Below are 13,459 nucleotides of genomic sequence, written 5' to 3' on the forward strand. Positions count from 1 at the left end.
CTTCCTGCCTTTAACACAGCATCATTGTTATGATTAATACTCATGTAGGTAAAGAATAGGAGATTGGGAAATTCAGGTCAGGCTGGTCCTTCTAAGGTGGGGAAAAAGTCTGAAGTTGAGGTACTAGGCATTTTGATTCAGTAGGCAGTGTTGGGTGAAAGTGATTTTTGAACACTTAATATTTCTGGAGGCAGTATAACACAATGAAATTGCCCTAGTCTAAATACCAGTTTCACTGTATACCAGCTGTGTGACTTTGGACAAATTATTCAACCTCTCTGGGCTTCCTTTTCCTTCTTTGTAAGATGGGATTAATCCTAACCATATCTCAGATGGGCTACTTTGTGGTCCAAATAGGTGGAGTTATGTGAAGCAATTAGATATATCTGGCACTGAGAAATTCTATATGTACTTATTAGAAGTAGTATATCCAAACCAGGGTTACTGGTAGTTGGTAGTTCAAAGTTCCAAGTGCCTGTTTTTGCTCTAAGCATTCTGTGATAAGTCAGTTTTCCATTACTATCTATCTATCTATCTATCTATCTATCTATCTATCTATCTATCTATCAATCATCTATCTATCTCCCTGAGATACATGACTAATAAAGGGAGAAGGTTTATATTGACTCACAATTTTGGAGAGTCCAATCCAAGATCAGTTGGACCTATTGCTTTGGGCCTGGGATGAGGTCAACACATCATGGTGGGAGCACATGGCAGAACCAAGCTGCTTACATAATGGTCTGGGAGCAAAAGGGAGGGGTTTGGGGAGGAGGGCTGGGCACAATCCCCTTAGAGTCATGCCCCCAATGACTTAAGGGTCTATCACTAGGCTCCACCTCTTAAAGGTACCACTGCCTCCCAATAGCACCACCTTGGTAATCAAACCATTCACACATGGGCCTTTGGGGGACATTCAACATCCAAAATGTAGCACAAGCTAACATTGGCAGCATACCTCCTTGTCAGAGTCAGGGAGCTGGAGCCAACCAGCATCTTTCCTATATGATGCTGGGAGGTGAGAGGACAGGATCAGTCCCTGCTAAGGTGACCACAGAAGAGGTCTGAGCCCACCCTGGAGATCACAACTCCAGCTTCCAGAACTCACTTGCCTGAGCACCTGTACTCCCTGCAGCATGGGGTCTTCAACCACAGTACAGGCTCTCCACTCAGGCTGCATGTTTGAAACTCCTGGGGGCTGTACAAAGACTGATGCCTCACCCCAGTTCACCCTGAACCCCTTGGTCTGCAGTGAAGTCCAAGCATCTATATATTTCAAAGGCTTCCAGGTAATTCTAAAGTGCACAGATGTAACATTTAATTAGATGGAATTACAGAGAGGCAGGCAGCCTGGATCCTCAGTGTACAGATTTCACTGAGCCTCTGGGAGGGCTGGAAGAAGAGGTCAAGAGAAATGTCTGGAAAACCGAGAGAGCACTTTGCTCAGAGAAGCAGAAAGCTCAAGAAGGTCCAGGGCAGCCTGGGGGCTCCAGTGGAGAAGAGGTTGGGGCAGCTGGGTCTTTAAAACTGTCCTCTCCCAGGGCACTGAATATGCACCTGAAATCAGCCACCTCATTTCTCCAAGAGCCCTAGGGAAACATCCAAGCTGTGTAGAAAGTGCTGGAAAATAGTTTGCTTATAGGACACTGTTCACCTCACCCTCCCCAACCTTTTGCTGTAGAATGTGTATACTGGGTCCTATTTTTGTGCACTGATTACATGTCTGGCATCAGATCCAAATTATTCCCCTGCACATTGTTATGAGTGGTGAAGAGCCAGAACTGATCTGGGTCTGAGAGACCTGTAGGTGTTAAAATGGCTGCCTACAGGTACACCTGGTTTCAGTTGCTAGGAAGTCCTATGAAATTACCTAGAAATTATAATGAGAAGCTGGCCTTAGTCCCTGTTTAGTATTGGTTAGACCTGTGAGTACCTTCATCCTTCAAATGTGCCCTTCAAGTTTGGAGGCACCTGCAAGCTGGAGCAACTCTGGAAGCCTCTGGTCCACAGATCAGGGACATACAGCTTCTCCTGCAAATAGCAGTGTCAAAGGGAGACTGGTCCCTTAGCTGCAATGACAGCAGTTTTGAGAGCCACTTCTGTCACTTGCTGGTGTACCGAATCCTCTCAAGTGTTTCCAGCAGCTTGGCTTGGTTTTAACCAACTTTGCCGTTTGTCACATGAAAGATGAAATTTACCCAGGGCTAAGTGTGGACCATCCTAATCAGAAGTGATTTAAACAATCACCTCTGGAGGGGGAAATCATCTTCCAATTGCCACTTGAACTATAGTAACGTCCTAGACAGTGCAGTGATAGAGCACCTGGTTCTACCCTGAAGACCCAGTATGAGGGTTTTCTTAGAACCTTATTACAGGTTGAGCATCTCCAATCCAAAATCTGACCTCCAAAATGCTCCAGATCTGAAACTTTTTGAGCACCAACACGACGTTGCAAGTAGAAAATTCCCCACCATGAAACTTTATTTCATGCACAAAATTATTAAAAATACCATATGAAATTATCTTCAGGGTATGAACATTAATCATACATGAAATTCATGTTTAGACATGGGTCCATGCCCTACATATCTCATGATGTAAGTACCTAAATTTCCAAGTCTGAAAAATATATTCAAATCTGAAACACTTTTGGCTCCAAGTATTGTGAATGAGGGATACTGAATCTGTGCTTATTAAATGATTCCCTTTAAAGAAACTGAAACTAAAATCATATGAGATTAAAAAAAAGGTTTTTAAAAGCCACAGGTCTGAGAGAGACAACCTTAGTGAAGTGATTACAGAGTGTTCCCATTACTCAGGCTCTGCTGTCCACTTTGTGGGAGCAGGCTGCAGGCCACTGGAGGGAATGTGGGCGCCATTACAGAATGTTCCATGAGAGTAGTTTTCAGACTGAGCAACCTGGCCTCACAACTTTGTATATAGAAAGGGAATGAGCTAGAAGATGGAAAGCAAGGGCTTTAATTCTGAATCTTCTTACCAGCGGTGTGAGCTTGCCTTTAGAACAATGGTTCTCAAAGTGTGACCCTGTGCCAGCCCATCAATAGCATCTGTTAGAATGCACATCCTGGGTTGGTTTTTCCAGCCCTGATGAGGGGTTGGTTTTTCCAGCCCCTCAGACACACTGAGGTTGACCAGGACTGTGTGTTAGCCAGGGGACGCTGATGATGCTCGAATCTGAGAGCTGCTGGCTTATGTCTTCTGAGTCTTGCTTCCCTCATCTGTCTGCTTCCCAGACTTGTGTATCAGGAAATAAAATTTTGATGGATACTCTCTGAAATTTCCAGACCAGCTTTGGCCACACAAGTCATAAAGCACTTAAAATAAGGAATTCAAGTACGGAGATGCTCTTAAGTGCCAGATACACACAGGATTTGAAGGATTTAGAGTGAACAGAAGAGCGAGATCTCTCGTAAATATATTTTTGTTTTTTGGTATTGGTTATATGTTGAAATAATAATATTTTGAATATGGAGGTAAAATAAAGTATATTATAAAATGAATTTTACCTGTATTTCTTTTCTTTTTTTTAATGTGACTACTAGAGAGCTTAAATTGCGTGTGTGCATCACATTGTATTCCTATAGCATCATAAGCCCAGAGGATATTTCTACTTCTCCACCAATGTTACCAGATTCATAAATGCTATTAACATTGCTGTTCCTATGTTGTCAGTGTGATAGCCAATGAAGCCATGCAGATCTTTGAATTTAAGTTACAGTTAAAATACTCAAATTCAATTCCTCAGTATTAATTGTATTACACATGTTGGATAGTCACAGGTGCCTCTGACTAATAAGCTGGATTAGAAAATTTCTTTCATAACAGAAGTGGTACCCTAAGCTTAGGAATAGAGTCTTAGGCCCTGAGGCCCCAGTGTGGCTTTGGCAAAACTTTAGCCATTGTTGCATGTTTCCCAAATCCCACTGCTTCTGTCCTTGTTGGCAGTCTCTGATTTTGTTTAGGACTACATTTTAAATGTATTCATATGCTCAAATTGCTTTCCTCCCTGTAAACAGGAATTGTTTTAGGTATGGATATGTGACCAAATTCTGGCCAATAAGACATGTGGAGAGATCTATAAAGGCAACTTCAAAGAAAGGTGTGGCTCCTGTCTCCTAGAGATAAGATACTTGGAGGAGATGCAACCACCTTGTGGTTATGAGGTAAAAGATTTTCTTACTGTTACAGTGAATATGTTGAGGATGGAAAGACAGACAGGAAGGAACTTGAGCACTTAATAATAGTGAGAGTTGATGAAGCAGCTAACTCTGGTACTACCACCCTTGACTTCTTAAATTTTTTTAATTATACATTATAGTGGGATTCATTATGACATATTTGTTCAAGCATATAACATAATTTGAACAACCTTGTTCTAAGTAAGATGACCAACATTCTGGTTTTATTGTGTTTAGTTGTGTTTTCTGTTACTTACAGAACACAAAACACTCTGATCCCTTGCTCTTGGACAAACCACTGACCTATTTAATCCTCAGTTTTAAGAGATGTACACTATGGTTCTTACCTTGCTAAATGAGATAATGTGAAATAAAGAAAGCAGACATTTATGACACAATTACCATGTGCTAAACCCCTTTTGAAACAGTTGACTCATTTAATGCACGGAAAATGCTCAGCTTAGAATTCATAACTTTATACTCTTCTCAAACTTATCATTACAGTCACTGTGATTATAGGAAATGGGCTGTGTGTTCAGACATTCTGTTCCTAGACTTTTATTAACAGTGGGAAAGTAGCCTTTCCTGTCCTCCTTCCAATGTCCAAGGAAGAAAATTATAGGAGCATTTGAGAAATGTTTTTATCCCTGCATGAGTCGTGGAAATTCAAGCCTCTCAAAAGCGAGTAACACAGGAATCAATGCATAGAACACACTGCCTTACCAGTGTTCAGAGTATAATGAATATATTTAAAAATAGATTCAATAAAAGTTTCTGCAAACCCAGTTGGAAGTTAAAAGGGCTCATTGTAAGAATGGATTGAGATGGATTCTCATTTCTTCAGTTCAGAAATGAGACTTGTTCTTTGTTGCTAACCATGCTTTCTACCTGTCACTCTCTTCTGCCTAGTTTTAGTAGCTCCATAGCTTATTTAACTCTCTGTCAAGAACTGTGAGAGACTGACAACTTATCCTACTTGAAAATTAACCACTTAGCTTACCACAATTTTGTGGTTGCTGGGAAAAGACAGGAGACTCTTGGTTCAGAGACCTCGTTACTGATTATCCAGAGCACAGCAGGACACAAAAGCATCACTTTCCCTCACTCTCCCTCCCTTCCGTGGCTCAAGAAGGTGACCGGGAGATGGGCCTAGGAGGTTGCTGCACACACAATGAGTTTTCATCAGCATTGAGAAATCACCAAGTTAAAGAAATCTTAATCTTATCAGGGGCTGATAGAAAACCTGCTTGCCCTTAGTCCCATAGGTTGATATTATTATCGTTATTCTCATCAGACAACAAATCCTCCCTCTGCTCCAAAGAAAACATTCTCTCTACTTCTCAAGACTGTTGCTATACAAATGTCTCTGTAAAGACAGATCAGAGGAAAAGGTGGGGGTAATCCCCCACTATTATTCTTGTGTATAATCTATTTTCATTTCATAGAACCTTTTGCTATACTTGCATTTGGCTCCAAGCTGCTTCAGATCCCAAGTGTTACCTCTTCCATGGCTCACCACATTCTAAGTAATTTATTCTCAGTGGTCCAAGTTCAAATTACCAAGGAAGTGAATCTGATTGACTGGGCTTGGCTGTAATATCCAGGCCTGTTTTAATTAGCTGTGGCCAAGTGCCAAGGCCAGGTGTCACCAGTACTTTGCCCACCTTCTATGGATCGTCAGAAAAACAGAGTTTGGTAAGGTGAGGACAGGGAGATAGTTTTAGTAAAAACTCAATTCAACAAACATTTATTGCTTACCTGGCACTGTCATTGTTAGAAGCAGTAACCTCTGTAGAAATCTCATAAATTATCTATATTTAAAAAGTCATCAAATATGACCCAAATAACTTTAGCAGAAAAGCAGTCTTGTAATAAAGGCATTTAATTATACATTTGTGTATTTTGAATATTCAAAAAAAAATTGAATTGTGCCGTGGTGTTGAGTGTGTTGAGAGCAATGTTTGACAGCTCCTTTTATTGCTAATGGCTTGCTGGGTTTATGGTCTTTGGAAAGTGCTAGAGTCATTTATATTGTCATGGAAATGTGCTGTTTATGTAAATCCTACTAAAAAACAGAAAAGCAATTGTGAAACCAATCCAGCAGCTACAGAAAGGGCAGACCAATGAAAAGGGATCAACAGGGGACAGTGATGGTCCTTGGTAGAATATTGTGACACTATAAAAAAAGCTCTGTCTCAACAGAACCTGAGGCTGCCTTGTAGGCTACTGTCTGTCTGGTTCTATTGAGTGGAGTAGTCAGAATTGGCAGGTGGGGTTCCTCTTCATGGCCTCTCTGCTTTTCATTGTCTTCAATGAAGTCATTCCGGATCACTCACCTCTCAGAAAGAAGAGGAATTTAGTGTTGAATGAATTTTCATCCTGCATGATATTTCATGATTTATTTGCCTTTTAATTATTCTCTCGTAATGAAATGAAGAGAGCCTACGATTCAAGTGTGCTCATGACAAAGTAGAGGATAGAAAACTGGCAATGGTCAGGTACAGCTGGTCTCTAGTTTAGAATATATCAAAAACCAGCATTTAGAGGTTTCAAGATGGCAGAATAGAGAAGGTCACTGTACTGGCTGTTCTGTGACATGAAAACAAGAAAATAGGCAGCTTCTCAGCAAGGTGGAAGACAAAAGGGTGGGGGGAAGACTTTACTGAGATCCAATATAGGACATTCAAAACAGACTGGGGCCTCAGAATGTTGAATATAATAAAATAAGGAAGAAATCCCCAGTATCACCTCCACTGCCACCGCTGGAAGCACCAGCCAGAGTGGGCCCTCTGCAAACAAAGTGAAGGGATAAGGGAATTAAAGGAACCCACATTTTTAGGAGGTCTGAGGCATGTCTGGGTATGCAGAGTTCAGAGGTCAAAGGCTTCTGCCTGACTGAACTGAAAGGCATGAAGCATGATATCCTTGTGTGAGAAAGAAGCCGGCATCTCTCCCAACTGCCTTTGGAGGACAGAGGAAGGAATCATTTTGCAGCTACCAGTGAGGGGGCCAGAAGCTGGGAAAACCAGTTCCTGGAAAACACAAGTTTGGGCCAAAATATAGGCCTGGCAAACCCACACCACATGACAGTGTGCCTACATAACCAGGAGAAAATCAAAGATGGCAAGGAATTTACACAGGGGACTGCTGGTTGTGGAAACCAAAGCGGTTCTCACCCGTCCTACAATCTGGCTGCTTACAGGGTCAACTGGGAGAGAGGTACCAGGCCAGGATTTTGAAAGGGTAGGTGCAGGAGAGATTGAATTTGAAGACTGAACCTGGGACCAGGAAGTGTGGGGTCTGCAGGTAAAAAGGGGACTAAGAATTGACTCTTTCACATGAGTGGAACCCAGGGGAAATCCCTGGGGTGCAATCTTCCAGCATGTACCAGCAACTGCTGAAACCTGGTGGTGCAGTGATTTAAAATCTTTAGACCAACTGCCATACAATGAGGAACGTGGAGACCACCTACGCCTGAACTCGCCTCCAGGAGATCTGCCTGTGGGATTTGCTCCACTAACCCCACCCTGAGAATGGAGCAGGCATCCAAGTCCAGTCAATCCCACCTAATACTGTTGATAAGGTAAGTTGAAAATGTTTTTAACTCAAACAAAAACAATTGTTTAACTTTTCATCAAGATCATTTCCCCCCCTTTTCTCTGTTTAATTTTGACCTGAATGGTTCATGGACACTTATACATAATCATATTTGGTTTTTTCTTATTTCTAGCATTTTCTAAGCCAGTTACTTTTCATGGATCAGTATTTTGAGACCTAGGATGTTTGATTAGTATATTTCAGTTTTGTTTTGTACTCTTTTATTTTTAATTTATTAAATTTTTACTATATATGTATTTTTCTCACTTATCTGTTTTCCTTGATTCTCTTTCTCTTCTTTCTTCTGATAACAGACAATCTTTGTTGTTCTCTCTTTCACTCTTCAATTTTTCACTTCTATCCTCTCTCATCCTTTTTCATAATCATCAATTCCTACATCACTCTGTTCTGTCCCTGTCCACCATGCAAAATTATAAACCCTTTGCAAACTACAGTTTTTACTGTGGACAATAACTGATCAGATCATTTTTTATTATGACAATAGCATTGATGATATCAAGGCAGGAACGATTTGGGTTAATGCTATATATTGTTAGCATTAGTTGTTGTTATTATTTGTGTTCTCCTAAACAGTGATGTACTGGAAACTTTCAGCGACACCATAAGTCCACAAGATAGAAACTCTACTCCCTTAGATCCCTACTGTTAGATGGGTAGACACACAAACAACATGAAAAAAAGCAAGGGAACAAATCACTGCCAATAAACCAAGATATGTCAATAACAAAATCAATCAACAGCACAGTAGAAGAAATGTCAGAGAAGGAATATAGAATAAACTCATCTGTGAGGTAAAGGGCAATGAAATCAGAGAGAAAATACAGGAAGTGAAAGATCTCTTCAATAAAGAGAGAATCTGAAAAAAAGATAAAGCAGAAATTCTCAAAATGAAGAAATCAATAAACCAAACTAAAAATTAACTGAAAGCATCACTAGCAGACTAGACCACATGGAAGACAGAGTTTCAGGCAATGGAAGACAAAATATATAATCTTGAAAATAAAGTTGACCATGGAGAAAAGATGTCATGAGACCATGAACAAAGTTCCCAAGAAATATGGGATACCATGAAAAAATCAAAGATTTATCAGATAGATGAAGGCCTGGAGATACAAATCAAAGGAATGAACAATCTTTTCAATGAAATAATATCATAAAATTTCCAAAACCTTAACAACGAAATGGAAAATCAAATATAGGAGACTTACAAGACACCAAATATACAAAATTAAAATAGACCCACATCAACGCACATTATAATGAAAATGCCTAACATACAGAATAAAGATAGAATTATAAAGGTTGCTTAGAAAAAAATGACAGGTCATATACAGAGGGCGAACCAATCTGGATCTCAGCTGATTTTTCCACTCAGACCTTCGAACTATAAGGTCTTAGAGTAATATATACCAAGTTCTGAAAGAAAATGAATACCAGCCAAGAACACTGTGCCCAGAAAAACTAAGCTCCAGAATTGATGATGAAGTAAAAACCTTCCATGATAAACAAAAGTTAAAAGAATTCACAACTAGAAAGCCTGCTCTACAAAACATACTCAATAAAATGTTTAGTGAAGAAGGAATGAAAATTGAAGTGAAAACCTGCAAAGGAGGAAGTACCCTAGAAGAATAGTCAATCTAAAGGAGACACTAATTCAAATTAAAAACCAGAAATTAACAAAAATAACAGGAAATAATATCCATTTCTCAATAACAACATTAAATGTAAATGACCTAAACTTATCAATCAAAAGACATAGACTGGCAGATTGGATTACAAAACAAGAACTAACGATATGCTGTCTCCAAGAGATTCATCTCAAAGGTGAGGTGATCCACAGACTGAAGGTAAAAGGATTGGAAAAAACGTATCATTCACATGAATCTTCTAAATAAGTAGAGGTTCTATCTTCATATCAGATAAAGTAGACTTCAAGCCAAAGTTAATCAGAAGGGAAAAAGAAGGATATTTCATACTGCTTAAGGTAATTATACATCAACAAGATATAACAATCATAAATATTTATGCCCCAAACAATGGAGTATCTACATACATCAAACAAACCCTTCTCAATTTCAAGAATCAAGGAGACAACAACAAAATAGTATTGGTTGACTCTAACATGTCTCTCTCACCGGTGGACAGATCTTCCAAACAAAAATTAAATAAAGAAACTATAGAATTAAAAAAGCAATTAATAAGTTATATTTAACAGACACATATAGAATATTTCATCCTTCAATGACTGAATACACTTTCTCCTCAGAAACACAGAGATGCTTCTCTAAAATAGACCATATCTTAGGCCACAAAGCTACTCTTAGCAAATACAAAAAACAGAGATAATACCTTGCATTCTATCAGATGATAATGAAATGAAATTAGAAATAAAGAATAAAGAAAAAATAGAAGCTACTCTAATACCTGAAGTGTAAATAATATGCTATTGAATGACCAATGGATAGCAGAAGAAATTAGAGCTAAAGTAAAAAATTAATTAGAGGAAAATGAGAATGGCAACATAACATATCAAAATTTCTGGAACACTATGAAGGCAGTTCTAAGAGGAAAGTTCATCAGATTTAGTTCATTCATCAAAGGTCTAGAAAATTGCCAAATAAATAAACTAACATTACATCTCAAAGCCCTAGAAAAAGAAGAACAAATCTACACCATGAGTAGAAGACAGGAAATAATTAAAATCAGAGCTGAAATCAATGAAATTAAACCAACCAAACAAGAAGACGTTTCAAAAAATTGATGAATCAAAAGATTGGTTATTTGAAAAATAAATAAATATAATAAACTCTTGGCAAGCTAAGAAAGAAAACTCAAATTACTAAAATTTGTGATGAAAAAGGAAATATCACAATGGACACAACTGAAATACAGATAATAATCAAAAACTATTTTGAAAATTTATACTCTAATAAAATAGAAAGTTTTGAAGACACTGACAAATTTCTAGTGGAATAATGGCCTACTCAAATTGAATCAGGAGGAGATAGAAAATTTAAATATATCAATTTCAAACAATGAAATTGAAGATGCCATCAAAAGCCTACCAATGGCTTCTTTGTGGCATAGCATATGGTCTATTTCAGAGAAGCATCCATGAGCTGCTGAAAAGAAAGTGTATTCACTTGATGATGGATGAAATGCTCTATACATGTCCATTAAGTCTATAGCATTGATTGTATTGTTTAATTCTATAGTTTCTTTGTTCAGTTTTTGTTTGGAGGACCTATCCAGTGGTGAAAGCAGTGTGTTAAATTTCCCCACTATTATTATGTTTTGGTCTATTTGATTCTTAAAATTGAGAAGCGTTTGTTTCATGTACATAGATGCTCCATTGCTTGGGGCATACATATTTAAAATCATTATGTCTTGCTGGTTTATGGTTCCCTGAAGCAGTGTGAAATGTCCTTCTTCATCCCTTCTGACTAATGTAGATTTGAAGTCAACATTATCTGATATGAGGATGGAGATGCCCTGTTTTTTTACTAAGTCTGTAATCTGTGCATGTTTTTTACTAAGTCTGTAATCTGTGCATGTTATCTTATTCACCCTCCTTTCATCTTTAGTCTGTGGATGTCTTTTTCTATGAGATGAGTCTCTTGAAAGCAGCATATTGTCAGGTCTTTTTATTTTTAATCCAATCTGCCAGACTATGTCTTTTGATTAATGAGTTTAGGGTATTAACATTCAGAGTTATTATTGTGATATGATTTGTATTCCTGGTAATTTTGGCTTTTTTTTTTTTTTTAACTTGACTTGGTTTCTCCTTTGATTGACTTTTCCTTTAGGGTAGTTCGTCCCTTTACAGACTTGTACTGTTTTTTTTTTTTTCACTTCTTCCTCATAAAATATTTTGCTGAGAATGGTCTTTAATGCAGGTTTTCTCTTTGTAAATTCTTTTATCTTTTTTTATCATGGAAGATTTTATTTCATTGTCAAATCTGAATGTTAGTTTTGCTGAATATAAGATTCTTGGTTGGCATCCATGTTCATTCAGAGCTTGAAATATATCATTTCAGGCCCTTCTAGATTTTAGGGTCTGGGCTGAAAAACCTGCTGATATCCATATTGGTTTCCCCCTATATGTAAGTCTTTAAAATTCTATCTTTATTTTGTATGTTAAGTATTTTCATTATAATATGCCTTGGTGTGGATTTGTTGTAATTTTGTGCATTTGGCATTCTATAAGCCTCTTATATTTGATTTTCCATTTCATTCATCAGGTTTGGGAAATTTTCTGATATTATTTGAACAGGTTGTTAATAATAATATATTATTATTGAACAGGCTGTTCATTCCTTTGGTTTGTATTTCTGTGCCTTCCTCAATCCCAATAATTCTTAAATTTTGTCCTTTCATGATATCCCATAATTCTTGGAGGTTCCATTCATGATTTCTTATCATCATCTCAGTTTGGTTAATTTTATTTCATGATTAGTAAATACAATAGAGATACTACCTTGTATTCTATCAGACCATAATGGAATGTAAATAGAAATTAATGACAATATAAAAAACAAAAAATACTCCTACCCCTGGAGACTAAATAATATACTATTGAATGATGCAATGATAGCAGAAGACATCAGGAAGGAAATTAAAAAAATACTTTTTAGAGGTAAATGAGAACAACAACACAACATATCAAAATTTCTGGGACACTCTGCAAGCAGTACTAAAAGAAAAGTTCTTTGCATTGAACTCACACATTTAAAGAATAAAAGTCAACAACAAAATGACCTAACATTACATCTCAAAGTCCTAGAAAAAGAACAGATCAACACCAAAAGTAGTAAAAGACAGTAAATAATTAAAATCAGAGCTGAAATCAATGAAATTGAAATAAGAGAAACAGTTCAAAAAATTGAGAAAACAAAAAGTTGGTTCTTTGAAAGAGCAAACAAAATTGATAAACCCTTAGCCACACTAATGAAGAGAAGGAGAGAGAAAACCCAAATTACTAGAATTTGTGATGAAAAAGGAAAGATCATGACAGACACCATTGAAATACAAAACATAATTAGAAGCTACTTTGAAAATCTATACTCCAACAAAATAGAAAATATCACAGACATTGACAAATTTTGAGAGACATATGATCCTCCTAAACTGAATACACAATTTAAACAGATCAATTTCAAGAACCAAAATAGAAGAAGCCATCAAAAGTCTACCAACCAAGAAAAGCCCAGGACCAGATGAGTTCTCAGCAGAATTCTATAACACCTTAATAATACCAATACTCCTCAAAGTATTCCACAAAATAGAAAAGGAGGGAACCCTTCCAAACTCATTCTATGAAACTAGTTTCACTCTGATACCAACAAGACAAAGATTCATCAAGGAAAGAAAACTTAAGACCAATATCCCTCATGAACATAGATGTAAAAATCCTTAACAAAATTCTTTCAAATCGCATACAAAAATGTATTAAAAAGATAGTCCACCATAATCAAGTGGAGTTTATCCCAGGAATGCAAGGTTGGTTCAACATCCGGAAATCAATACATGTAATTCATCACATCATAATCAAGTGGAGTTTATCCCAGGGAAGGAAGGTTGGTTCAACATCCAGAAATCAATACATGTAATTCATCACATCAATAGACTTAAAGTTAAGAATC

The sequence above is a fragment of the Sciurus vulgaris genome (assembly GCF_902686455.1).
Source record: "Sciurus vulgaris genome assembly, chromosome: 2".
In the NCBI taxonomy this organism is placed as follows: domain Eukaryota; kingdom Metazoa; phylum Chordata; class Mammalia; order Rodentia; family Sciuridae; genus Sciurus; species Sciurus vulgaris.